At 42.5% G+C, this 13164-nt stretch overlaps 1 protein-coding gene across 27 annotated transcripts in view; it reads left to right on the top strand.

The window, feature by feature from the left end:
- Positions 1–927: 927 nt before the first annotated feature.
- The window catches only part of LOC129542117 (uncharacterized), a 99011-nt gene continuing 86774 nt past the window's right edge, over positions 928–13164 (top strand). For 19 of the 27 annotated variants that reach the window (XM_088844939.1, XM_088844944.1, XM_088844943.1 and 16 more), the window contains exons 1-2: positions 928–1066; positions 10877–11003. The gene's annotated coding sequence lies outside the window, so the exon portion shown is untranslated. Of the gene's footprint in view, positions 1067–1439; positions 1579–10876; positions 11121–13164 lie in introns of those variants that run through there. The other 8 variants (XM_088844941.1, XM_088844935.1, XM_088844942.1 and 5 more) reach the window with 5 other exon arrangements.

The raw sequence follows: 13164 nt of genomic DNA, 5'->3' as shown, positions 1-13164 counted from the left end.
AACGCGAGCGCCGCGGCCGCCGCCAGCACTCACAGCGCCAAGAGCGGCGGCTCCGGGGCGGAGGGTGGAAGCGCCGCCGCGCCGTCCTCCTCTTCCTCCTCGTGGGGCCCGGGCTCGGCCATGGAGACGGGGCTGCTCCCCAACCACAAACTGAAAACCGTTGGCGAAGCCCCCGCCGCAGCGCCCCACCAGCAGCAGCACCACCACCACCACCTCCACCACCACGCACTACAGCAGAGGCTAAACCAGTTCCAGCAGCAGCAGCACCAACATCCCATTTCCAACAACAGCAGCCTCGGCGGCGCGGGCGGCGGCACGCCTCAGCCCGGTGCCGACATGGAGCGCAACATAGAGGCGCCAAGGACGGTGCCGCCGCGGGCAGCCAGGCCGAGCCCCCGGGCCAGCCGCTGCTGAGCAAGCCGGGCGACGAGGACGACGCGCCGCCCAAGATGGGGGAGCCGGCGGGCGGCCGGTTCGAGCAGCCGGGCCTGGGCGCCATGGGCGCGCAGCAGCAGCCGCCGCCGCCGCCGCCGCCGCCGGTCGCCGTGCCCGGGCGCGGCGGAGGCGGCGGCCGTCTCGGAGTTTAATAAATACTATGGCAGCGCTGCCCCAGCTAGCGGCGGCCCCGGCGGCTGCGCTGGGCCTTGCTTTGATCAACATGGCGGACAACAAAGCCCCGAGATGGGGCTGATGCACTCCGCCTCAGCTGCCGCCGGAGCCCCCAACAGCATAGACCCCCCTGCAGAACTCCCACGAAGGGTACCCCAACAGCCAGTACAACCATTATCCGGGCTACAGCCGGCCCAGCGCGGGAGGCGGCTGAGGCGGTGGAGGAGGGGGCGGAGCCGGAGGCGCGGGGGCGGAGCCGGAGGCGCGGGGGCGGAGCCGGAGGCGCGGGGGCGGAGCCGGAGGCGCGACCGCGACAGCGGGCGGCCGCGGGCCTCGGCTTGGGCAAGGACGTGAGCGCCCAGTACGCCGCTGCCAGTCCGGCCTGGGCGGCTGCGCAACAAAGAAGCCACCCTCGACGAGCCCCGGCACCCCGGGCCCGACCATGGGCAGATCCCAGGTAACCCCCGCGCCGCCAGGCCTGCTTTCGCCGCGAGCCCTGTAGTTGCTTCTCTTTCCGCGTTACTTCTCCTGCGTCTCCGGCCCTGCTGCGGGGGTGGTGGTGTGTGTGTGTGAGGCGGCGGTGGGGGACGAGGCGCGCAAAGCCGTTTTACCTCGCGGCCGCCTCGCTGCGAGGCCCGGCGGCGCGCGGGGTCGGAGTGCGCGGCCCGGGGCCCCGGGGGCGGAACGGGGTCCCTCGCCGAGGCCCGGGCCGGGCGCCGCCGCGACACCCCGCCCCTGGCGCCGCGCCGCCGGGAAGCCGTGTGGGCGCCGGGGGCCGTTCGGGCAGCTTTATCGTATTTATTTATTCATTTTTGCCACAGAAATCGGCGCTCCGGCCGGTGGGGTCTGAGGAGGAATCACTGCCCCCCGCGTCTAGGGGAGCGCCCACCACGAGCTCCACCTGAGGAAGGAATGAGGAACTCTGTGCTACCTCAGGCCGCACCGCGTTTTCCCCTTAGAGCTCACAAGGTGAAGGCAGGAGGGGAAAAAAAAAAGGTCAGCTTTGTGGCAGCCGAGCGTGTGTTTCGTAGTTGTGCCCAGGCATTCGGCGATATTCGAGGCGGGCTTCGAGTTTTGAGCGGTTAGTCGCCAAAAGAGTGCCCACGTTTTACAACGATGGGGAGGAAAACGACCCCAAAATAGATCGATTCATTCCCAGGAATAAGCCTGGGAAATGCATTGTTTGGCTTGCAGGCTGCTTGAAAGGAGTCACCTTCAACGGATAGGCTGCCTTCAAAGAAACACGTTCGGGTTAAACCGACCTTATTTGGATCGCGGGTTAGGTGTGCGTTTTTAGTCAGCGAACCCAGGGAGGGAGCAGACCAGTGAAAATGGATCTTTTTGGCTCAGATTTATTTGGATTTTTAATTTCCTGTCCCCCCTCAAGCCCTGCAGCGTTATTAGAAGAGTCCTGCACTCTTGCTATTTCTCGCTCGGAGGCTGAGCCTAAAGACTGACTTGATCTCCTTTGCAAGGTTTGGAATTTGAATTGTGGAGGTAAACTGGCTGTAATAGTCTCCAGACAGCTGCCTCTGAGTTGACTTCTAATCCGCCATCTGATTGGCTCCCCTCTCACCATTGGGCATTTAGCACTGCTGATGTAAGTAGAAGTGCTGAGCAGTGCAGTCACAAAGATTCTTGCCACAAATACTAACTGAGCTCTATTACTGCAGATGTAAGTGGAATATTGTGTAAAGCTTAAATTATTATGAATCGCAGTGACTAATAAGAGGATTAAATACCTAAAAACATCACACTGGTGTCCAGTGTTGGGCACTTAGAAAATTCAGCTGTTTGACATTCTCAGCATGGCCATTGCACATCTCATTCACTCTGATTGTAGGGTGAGGATATGGCAGTTGAAGAAGAATTAAACCAAGAATTTTACCAATTTCTGGATTTGGAAAGCTTTTATAAAATTACCCTTGATGGATTAAACCATGAAAAAATTTGGAATTATGTCATCACGTGTAGTTTAATGTAAAATGAAAACTTGTAACATTAAAAATGTCACGATTCTGATAGCCAGCGGTATAGTTTAGTAATATTTCATGAGCTTTATAACACGATTAAAACTATTTTTCTGGTAAGTTGTGCCTTAACAATTCTGATCGTTTTTAGGTGTTAGTGGATGAGGAGTTTCAGTTAGAATGGACGTGATGTTTAAGAAAGCATGAAGTGGGGAAACGGCATAATAATTTTTGCAGACAACAATTAGTTAAAAGGGAAGAAATGGACCTTCTTGTGAAATTTTAAAAATTATTTTATATTTGCTTCTGGTTTGGAAGCGAATGCCCCAGGAATCTTTTTCCCCCCTTGGTTGTTTTTCTAGATTAGGTTATGTGAGCCTTATTTGAACTGCTTACAACAATGTTTTAGGGAAACTATATTACATGCAAATTGTGCTGGGTTTCTTGCAAATAGTTTTTCTTTCGTGGACATTAGAATTTTTTAAACTTTTTTAACGTTAAAATATGTTAAAAAGGAATAATGGTGACTGTAATACCTGTTTTTACTTAGCTCATTTACTTTAGGAAGGTGTATTTTAATAATAACCGTATTTTAGATGAGAGACTTGTCAGAATGTGTGCAGTACTGAATGTAACAGATAATCGTGTGAATCCCAGGCTGAGGACGTTAGGAGTCCACTCCTTTCTAATCTTCAGTTGGTAGAGTTTTACTGTTAATGATGATGCATTTTCCTATTCTTCATAGAAAACTTGGGATTCTGATTTTTTTGATTTGGATAGGTAAAATCATAGGAAAACTCTGTGTAAATAAACCCATGTAATTAATTTTGAAAAGATTTGCTTTGTCAGCTTCCTTTTAAAGGGACAGGTTAGAATTCACATCTCTGTAAACCAGAAAGGAGGATGATAGAGGCAGATGTAGGTCGCTGTTACTTTACGGTATTTTTTCATAGTGGTACCAATCATTTTAAGTATTTTGTTTTCTTGGAATGAGAGTGAATCCTTTATGTCCTCAGTATGACCCTTAGGAATAGCTTTTTTGTTTTTAAGGGGGGAAGAAAAATGCCGGGCCTATGACCTAGATTCACTGATTTCTTGTAGGTACTATACCGTGTAACATGTGGAATGTGTCTTTTTTTGGTATTTTTCCTTTTTGGAAGGCTGCTATTCTTTAGCATTTGTTATGATAGTTATAGTAAGGACCAGTTGTTTGTCCAAAACATTAGCTTACTATATAACTCTAGGTCATGAAATAATATTAAATTTTCTCATGGCTTCTAATACGTTTAGTTTCAATCTTGATTTTCGGAATGGTTTACATTGGGTGGCAAATGTTTTTGTAATTGAGAATAAAACGTGTGTATATTGTAATGGGAGGGTCTTTTCAAAAAGTGAAGTAAGGCATTTTACAATATACTTAGTGGGTTTGTAAGATTTTATGGAAGGGTGGCTTAAAATGACTATTTAGCTTTAATTTCTCATTAACATAATGATTAATCCATTTCAGTGGTTGAAACTAACATTTTCACATTATTTAATTTCCATCCTTTAATTATGATGTTGAAGTTAACATGTTTGTTTAGCATTCCATCAAACAATACTGTTTATTTTTTTCCTATCATTACTGTGTTCAATGCCTATTGAAACATCACTTGAGAGAATAACCACACTGCAGGTTCTAAACTGAGTTCTCATGGGGGAGGTAAATTTAACAGTGCCATGAAAAATAAATGGGCTGCTGAACCTCTGATTCATTTATTTGAATATTTTCAATTCTGTTGCTTATAGTTCTTTGATATTAGTTATTCTGTATTTATAACAGCCTTGCACACATGCATGGTTGTTTCTTAATCAAATATCTACCATATACACTTGTTCTTTCAATACATTTATGTTTCATCTACCCTTACCTTAACCGTAACTTTATGCTCAATTTCACTTGTTGCCCATCTCAAGTTAATTTATCATGACACGGTTTTCTTTGATATTAATTTAGCATGATTCAAGCTGTGCAGTAAGTTTTCAGTTGCTCACAAAAGTTGCTGCAAATCTATGTGATTTCAGATGCCTTTGATATGTTTTTGAAAGAGTTAGTGATTCAATTATTCTAAATTCTAGCAGTAATTGCTGGCCCAAATTTTACCAAATGACAGATTGCATCCTGTTGGGTTTTATATATGTTTTCCTGTTTTCTAGGACCTTTTGTGATGCTCTGTCCAGGCTCAATGGAACTGTTGTTTTATTTATTTACTTGTATTGCATCACATATTATTTTAAATGAACAAAAATGGAAATATATTCATGTATCCATACTCAAAATGAAGGCGAATTAAGCTCTACATCCTGGTGAGAGAATAATTAACTAATGTGTAGATGTGTTAAAAATCACCACAGAAATTAATATGTTTATTGGAAGAGATACTTTTAGGCTATTACACTGTTTCTCATTATTTATTTATTCACAAATTTTGTCATTCATCATTAGCCTCAGCTACAACAATTATTGTGGTATTCTTACAAAGATTTTCTAGTTCCTACATTTCTTCTGCGTTTGTTATTTTAAACTGTTTTCCAAGAAAGATTTGTCCTTTATATCTCTATTTAATCAGATGGATTAATGGTTATTGTATTTCTTTTCTATTGATGCTTTAAAGATATTGCACAAGTTTAGCAGTGTTCTTGCCTGCAGAATCCCAGGGACAGGGGAGCCTGGTGGGCTTCCATCTATGGGGTCACACAGAGTCGGACACGACTGAAGTGACTTAGCAGCAGCTTACAACAGTGTCCATTTATTATTTCATAGTTTCCATGTGTCAATACTCTGGGCATTGTGTAGTTCATCTGGTTCCTCTGCTCTGAAACCCACAAGATAGAAAACAGGTGTATACAGGACTGAATTATTTTCTAGAGTCCCTTCCAAGTTCACTTAGGTTTTTGGTGGGATTCAGTTACCTGTGGTTGTAGGCCTGAAGTTTACTTGCTGGATGTCAGCCAGGCATCATTCTCTGCTTCCAGAGACCACCAGCGTTCTCTGACTCATAGTCCCTTACTAAGCCAGCAGTGATGGGTCGGCCTTCTCGTGATCTGAATGTCTCTATTGCCTCCCTCTTTTCTACTGCATCTCTCTGCACCCAGCTGGAGAGAAGTCTCTTTGCTGTCACAGGCTCAGTTAAATAGACTGGGCCCATCTGGAGAACTGGGAATAATCTCCTTGTTTTAAGTTTTGTAAACTTAATTAATCTGCAAAGTTCATATTGCCATGTAACATCACATATTCCAGGCAACAGATATTGAAAGAAAGTGAAAGTGTTAGTCCCTCAGCTGTGTCCGACTCTTTATGACCTCATGAACAGTAGCCCACCAGTCTTCTCTGCCCCTGGAATTTTCCAGGCAAGAATACTTGAGTGGGTTGCCATTCCTTCTCCAGGGGGATCTTCCTGACCCAGGGCTTGAACCCAGGTCTCCTGCATAGCAGTCAGATTCTTTACCAACTGAGCCACCAGGGAACATCACTTTTCCAGGCAACAAAGATTAAAGAGGTCTAAATCCTCCCTACCAGCTATTTATTTATTTTTCTGCTTTGGTTTATAAGCAAATAATTTTGTACTAGGTTTTTTTGCTCACATTCTTCTAGCTTTGCTCATTAGAAACTTTTTCAGGTTGGTTTCCTTTTCATGCCCCTCCTCCTCCTTTTAAGCAGGTGTAATACTTTGCGACACTACTGATTGCCCCAAGCTCATCTAGTATTAAATATTTTCCATGGTCCCTACAGTGAGCAATTTCTGTAAGGAGCCCTGCTTTCTTTTGTTCTGAATTTCTTACATCTTCAAATCACAAAAACAAAACAAAAAAACTCAGATCAAGGTCAGGGGAGGGATACATTTGAAATTAACAAACGCAGACTGTTATATAAAATAAACAACAAGCACCCATTGTATAGAATGGGAACTATATTCAATACCTTGTAATAACCTATAGTTGGAGATGGAAAATGAAATGGTAACCCACCCCAGTGTTCTTGCCTGGAGAATTCCATGGACTGGGGAGTCTGGTGGGCTGCAGTCCATGAGGTTGAAGAGAGTGGGAAACAGCTCAAGTGACTTAGCATGCACGCATAATGGAAAAGAATCTGAAGAAATGTATATATATATGAATTATTTTTCTGTATACCTGAAGCATTGTACATCATGTGTGTGTGTGTGTGCGTGCGTGTGCGTGTGTGTGTGTGTGCTGTCATTCAGTCATGTCTGACTTTCTGCCACTTCGCGGACTGTATGTAGCCCGCCAGACTCCTCAGCCCATGGAATTTTCAGGCAAGAATAATGGAGTGGTTACCATTTCCTACTGCAGGGGATCTTCCCAAACTAGAGATCGAACCTGTGTTTCTTGCAACTCCTGCATTGGCACGGGTGTTCTTTACCACTAGTGCCACCTGGTATACTTCAATTTAAAATAAAAATTTCTTAATGATTAAGTAGGAGATAAAAACAATCCAGTGTTTATAGCTAACACGCAACTAAGAGACAGAGAACACTACAACTTTCTGTTGGTGACTCAGGAGGGACTGCAGTTCAGGTTTAGATGCTGATATCCTATTGCTGAGGCTTCCCCAGTAGTTCAGCAGTGAAGAATCTGCCTGCAAGTCAGGAGCCACAGGAGATGCAAGTTAGATCCCTGGGTTGGGAAGATCCCCTGCAGTAGGAAATGGCAGCCCACCCCAGCGTTCTTGCCTGAAGAACCCCATGGACAGAGAAGCCTGGCAGGCTACAGTCCATAGGGTTGCAAAGAGTCGGACACAACTGAAGCGACTTAGCGCACACACACACATCCCGTTGTTACCTCACCACTTCCTTAAAATTGAGGCAGTTTTTTTGACATCATGTCCTTTAATATTGCTTTTCTCCTTTTCTCTTGATTTTTTCCTTTTCAAACTTCTTGGAGCATCATATCTCTTAGCTTCTGTTTTGTATTTCCAGTTAAAAATGTTCTGCAATGTATTCCAAGTTGTTGGTTTATTATTACCTACAGATTCAACTATTATCTGATGCTTGATACATCTACTGAGACTTTTAAAACATTTCTATTTTATTGTGATTTATAAACATCAGTATAGGCAAAAATAGAAGCATCAGCTTATGACTGAAAAACTTAATAAGATTAATTTTGCACTTTATCACAATTATGTTATTACTATTAAGCAATGTATGCCTAAAATGAAAGTACGTTTTTTGTTTTTTTCCCCATTATTTATATTTAAAATACATCTCATAAGCTATACTGTGTGGAAATACTCCAAATTGAAATTTGACAGACTTTGAATTTTCATACAGACTAATTTGATTATTGGGCTTTCCTGATGGTTCAGTGGTAAAGAACCCACCAGCCAATAAAGGAGTTGTAGATTTGATCCCTGGGTCAGAAGATCCTCTGGAGAAAGAAATGGCATCCCAATCCAGTATTCTTGCTTGGAGAATCCCATGGCCTGAGGAGCTTGGCGAGCTACAGTCCATGGGGTTGCAAAGAGCTGGACACAACTGAGCAACTAAACAACAAAATTTTGACCTCTAACTTAGACCTTACCAAATCCTGACTCCTACTTAGTTAAGTATTTGATAATTCTCATTTCATAAACAATAATGCAGAGACATGCAGCATTATTCACTACTTTCTTTATTGTGAATAATACTGAGAGCTTCAGGTACATGTTGCTTCATGTAGAAAAGCCATCTTGGTTGAAAGAGGAACATGAGAAAATCAAGTGAACTACAACTGCCTTCGCAGAATTTGTAAGCTATTTAAATATTTCTGGCAAAGTCTTATTAACTTGTTGAAACAAATACTATTATAGAGGACCAAATGCAATGCAAGATCCATACTATGCCTTGTGAACAATATAGGAATAGAGTCTCAACGGCTGTTACCGTCAAGAAGTTAATAGAGGGCAGATTTTCACCTAAAAATTAAACACATGAAACAACACGGAACGATATTTCAAAAAAGAGATATAGAATGTTCCTGTACCTTTTTCCAGTATGAATTTACTATGTTCTTAATCTTTTATTTTTCCCCTTGAAGTCTTCTCTGGCATTTGTGGATGTGTAAAACTCACTGAGTTTATAATCTCACAGCACATATCAACTCTTCGGATTTTTATAAAGTCATATTAATTATGGGAAGGCCTGAATAATATCCATTCTTCCAACTACACCATATGCTCCATGATAGCTTGAGCCACATTTACTATAATATTTAGTTTTTATATTTATATTTACTATAATATTTAATTTTATATCTTTTCTTATGACATATAGAAATCAATAGGATGATTATTCAAAACAAAGAACTATTTTCCCTAAAACACAATTTAGCAAATTTCACATGAGAAAAAAAACAAATACATTATATTTTAAAATCATGCTTTCCCTCACTTTAACATGTGAGATTTTTTGACAGTTTTCACTCTTTTTATATTCATTCCCTATAGAATAACAATCTGCCATTAACCCAGAATATCAACTTCAAAATAACAATTCTGTGATATAGAGTGGTCATCCTGTGTCTTCCTTTAACCAAAAATGTATTTATGAGTATTAAAGAATAAGTTCTACTTTTATGAAATTAGATAAAACTAAATAAAATATTGAAATGCATAAACCTGTTCTTATCAGTGATTCTTTTCTTATTAGGAATTTTTCTTGGCTTAGATTTCCAGCATTGTAATTGCAAGAATTGAGAGGGTACATTGGCATATTGAAAAAGAATGATTTTCACATTATGTAAAATGCTTCTTGAAGGCATTCACATGTGATATGAATAAGGGAGCTAGATTTCATAATTATAGCATTTTGCCACAGGAAATATGGAAATACTTTATTATAGAAATTACATTTAAACGTGTTTCTTTTTGAATTAATATTTAACTTTTATTGAAGTATAGTTGATTTGCAATGTTGTGTTAATTTCAGGTATACAGCAAAGTGATTCCGTTTTACATATATGTATCTCCGTACGTATCTGTGGGCTTCCCTGGGCTTTGCTTTTGCAGTAAAGAATCCGCTTGCCCATGCAGGAGATGAGGGCCCAAGTCCTGGGTGGGGAAGGCGCCCTGGAGGAAGCAGTGGTCGCCCCTGGTGGCCGCTGTCTGGTCTCTGAGTCCGCTGCTCTCCCAGCGCGTTCAGCAGTTTGCTGTGTTCCTGAGGCTCCGCGCGTGAGGGTCTCACTGAGTGTCTGTCCTTCTCAGGCTTACTTCACTGAGTGCCAGACCTTCCAGATCCATCCACGCTGCTGCAAACGGCATATCTGAATTTTTACGGATGAGTAGTATTCTATTGTGGAGAAGGCAGTGGCACCCCACTCCAGTACTCTTGCCTGGAAAAGCCCATGGACGGGGGAGCCTGGGGGGCTGCAGTCCATGGGTTGCTAAGAGTCGGACACAACTGAGCGACTTCACTTTCACTTTTCGCTTTCATGCATTGGAGAAGGCAATGGCAACCCACTCCAGTGTTCTTGTCTGGAGAATCCCAGGGACGGGGGAGCCTGGTGGGCTGCCATCTATGGGGTCGCCCAGAGTCGGACACGACTGAAGCAACTTAGCAGCAGCAGCATATATATACAGACACATATAACATCTTTTTTATCCATTCATTGGCTGATGGATACTTAGGTTAATTTCATATCTTGGCAAGTGTAAATAATACTGCTTTCAACAGTGGGCTCCATGTACTTTTTTGAAATGAGGTTTTGGTTTTCTTCAAATATATCCTCGGGAGTAGAATTGCTAGATCATATGGTAGCTCTATTTTCATTTTTTTGAGGAACCCTTTCTGTAGTGTCTGTTGTGTACTGTTTTCTGTAGTGTCTGTTGCAATTTACATACCCACCAACAGGGTGGGAAGGTTCACCTTTCTCAATATCCTCACCAACATTTGTTATTTGTGTACCTCATTGTTTGTATTTTTAATCTGCATTTCCTTAATGATTAATGATGCTGAGCATCTTTTCATGTGTTGCTATTGAGTATTTTTATTTTATTTTTGTTAGGCTGATATGTACAGGTATAAATCTTAACACTTGTGCAGTTTCTTTTATATTTCTCCCACTTAGATGTGGGTCTAGGCCCTTTCCTTTAACAAGAGTTGATACAGGGTGATGAGGGCTTATTTACCACTGACAGATGTCCTGGAGATAACACTGTGTATTGTCCACAGTTAAGCCTGAAAAGGCCATGAGCCACTCAGGTCAATCTCCTGTTGGAGCCCTCCACCACCAACAATGATCTCTGCCGTCCTGCCTTCTAGGAGGAGGCCCAGGCCTCGTGGGGAGGCTTCCTGAAGCTCCGCCAGCAAACCCAGCTTCAGCTGCAGACGTGGAGTAATGTCACCTCCAGAGGAGTCCAGCTCCTAGTGTTATTGTCAACCTCAGCTGGTGAGTCTCCTCTCCTGAGACTCCAACATCCTAAAGCAGAAAGAGCCAGCCCCACGGCACTCTGTCTGAATTCCTCACCTTGGGACCAAAGTGGATGTCACATGCCATCACATGGGGGTTAGTTTATAAAAATAATTTATATTAAACACAACGAGAAAAACACACTTGTGGAAAATTCACGGGTTGCAACAGAACATACTTTAAAATCTGTTTCCTTCCTTCCCTATTCTGCAGCCTTCTAGATGCTGTCTCTGGAAGTAACGTTATTTTTTCCAGATTTATTAATGGAACTATCAGATATCATGACACTCTGCCACGCATGTTTCTAAGAGCTTAACCTACATTTACTCATTAGCTCTTCGCTCACCATGAATTCTCAGGTGGTAGCTGGAAGGGAAGTCTTCTGCTTCATTCTGATTTCCTTCCAAAACTGGGTGTCTGAACTGCTGTCCTTTACTCCTTTTAGAATTATATTCCTCCAATATATTTGAAAATACAGTCCCTAGGGATTTGCCTGGCAGTCTAATGATTAGGATTTCCCCTTCCAAAGTAGGGGGTGTGGGATGTGGGTTCAGTATCTGGTCAGGAAGTAATATCCCACATGCCTCAGAGCCAAAAATCCAAAAACATAAAAAAACAACTAAGAAATATTGTAACAAATTCAGTCATTTTTTAAAAATCTTATTAAAAAAGAAATAGAATCCCTAATTCTTTTTTAAATTTTATTCCTCAGTTTCCTTGTTTATACACACACACACATTTTCCATCAATCTAGCAAGCACTAAAATTGTTCATTTAGATTAACAATATTACCTGTTATTTTCCACCCTTGGTTCATATCTCAGTTGGGTAATCCTTGGAAAAAACTTGACACCATATTAATTAATGTTTTACTTCATCAAAGACCCACTTAATCTGTTAGTTCAGATATTTGGAGGTGAGCTGAGTCAGCAATGAAGGGCTTCCCTGCTGGCTCACACAATAAAGAATCTACCGTCAGTGCAAGAGACACAGGTTCTATCCCTGGGTTGGAAAGACCCCCTGGAGAAGGGAATGGCTACCCACTCTGGCATTCTTGCTTGGGGAATCCTATGGACAGAAGAGTGGCTGGCTACAGTCCACTGAGATGCAAAGAGCCCAACAGCATTGAGTGACTAACACTTTCACACTTTTTTTTTTTTTTTTTAAGTAACGATAAGGCTTTGTACTACACCTGGGCTTCCCAGATGGCTCAGTGATAAAGAATCTGCCTGTCTATGCAGGAGGCACAGGAAATAAGAGTTCCATCCCTGGGTTGGGAAGATCCCCTGGAAAGGAAATGGCAACCCACTCCAGTATTCTTGCCTTGAAAATCCCATGGACAGAGGAAGCTGGCGGGCTACAGTCCATAGGGTTTCAAAGAATCAGATGCTATTGAACACAAAGGTACACACACACAATACAGGATTCCATACTTTGTAAGGGCACCTAATTTGTTTTAAATGGGGCAACTTTTGGAAAAGGAAATGGCAGCCCACTCCAGTATTCTTGCCTGGAAAATCCCATGGACGGAGGAGCCGGGTGGGCTACAGTCCATGCAGTGGCAAAGTGTTGGACATGACTGAGCGACTTCACTTTCACTTTTTCATCTTTCTCTTAAAGTTTTCACTTCTATGTTTTAGGGGGCTGGTCACTTATCATCCTATAGCCGCTGTTCATGGCCATGAGAATGGGGAGTAATTAGGTATTGAATTATAATCCAGAACACACATTTAATCCTAGAGTTTTGGGTTGTCTAAAATTCTTCATGTAGAAAAACAGTAACTACACTTTCACCTAACCTATAGGTGAAAACCCAGTGGATTGTTTTTTGTTACTTGTTCAGTGAATAGCCAGGCTTTACACACAGTAACAGATAACTTGTTAAGTGAATTGGCAGAGACTGAGAGATGAGTAAGTCTGTTCATTTAGGTGCATAGAGAGAAAAGGAAGTAATATATGTAGAGAAGGAGAAAAGGATTTATGTAATTTGATAAGTATATGCATTATACAATAAGAATATGACATTTTGCAGTTGAATTTCAATTAATGCTGCTTTTCATTTCAACTGGAACATAATTTAAGTTATCTGATCTAGACACATCTGGTTACTTAGAAATCTTGGAAATGATATATGTAGAGG

Source organism: Moschus berezovskii, chromosome 17 (assembly GCF_049115385.1).
Source record: "Moschus berezovskii isolate FMDL1 chromosome 17, NW_MosBer_1.0, whole genome shotgun sequence".
NCBI lineage: Eukaryota > Metazoa > Chordata > Mammalia > Artiodactyla > Moschidae > Moschus > Moschus berezovskii.
This window is presented reverse-complemented; position numbering and strand designations above follow the sequence as displayed.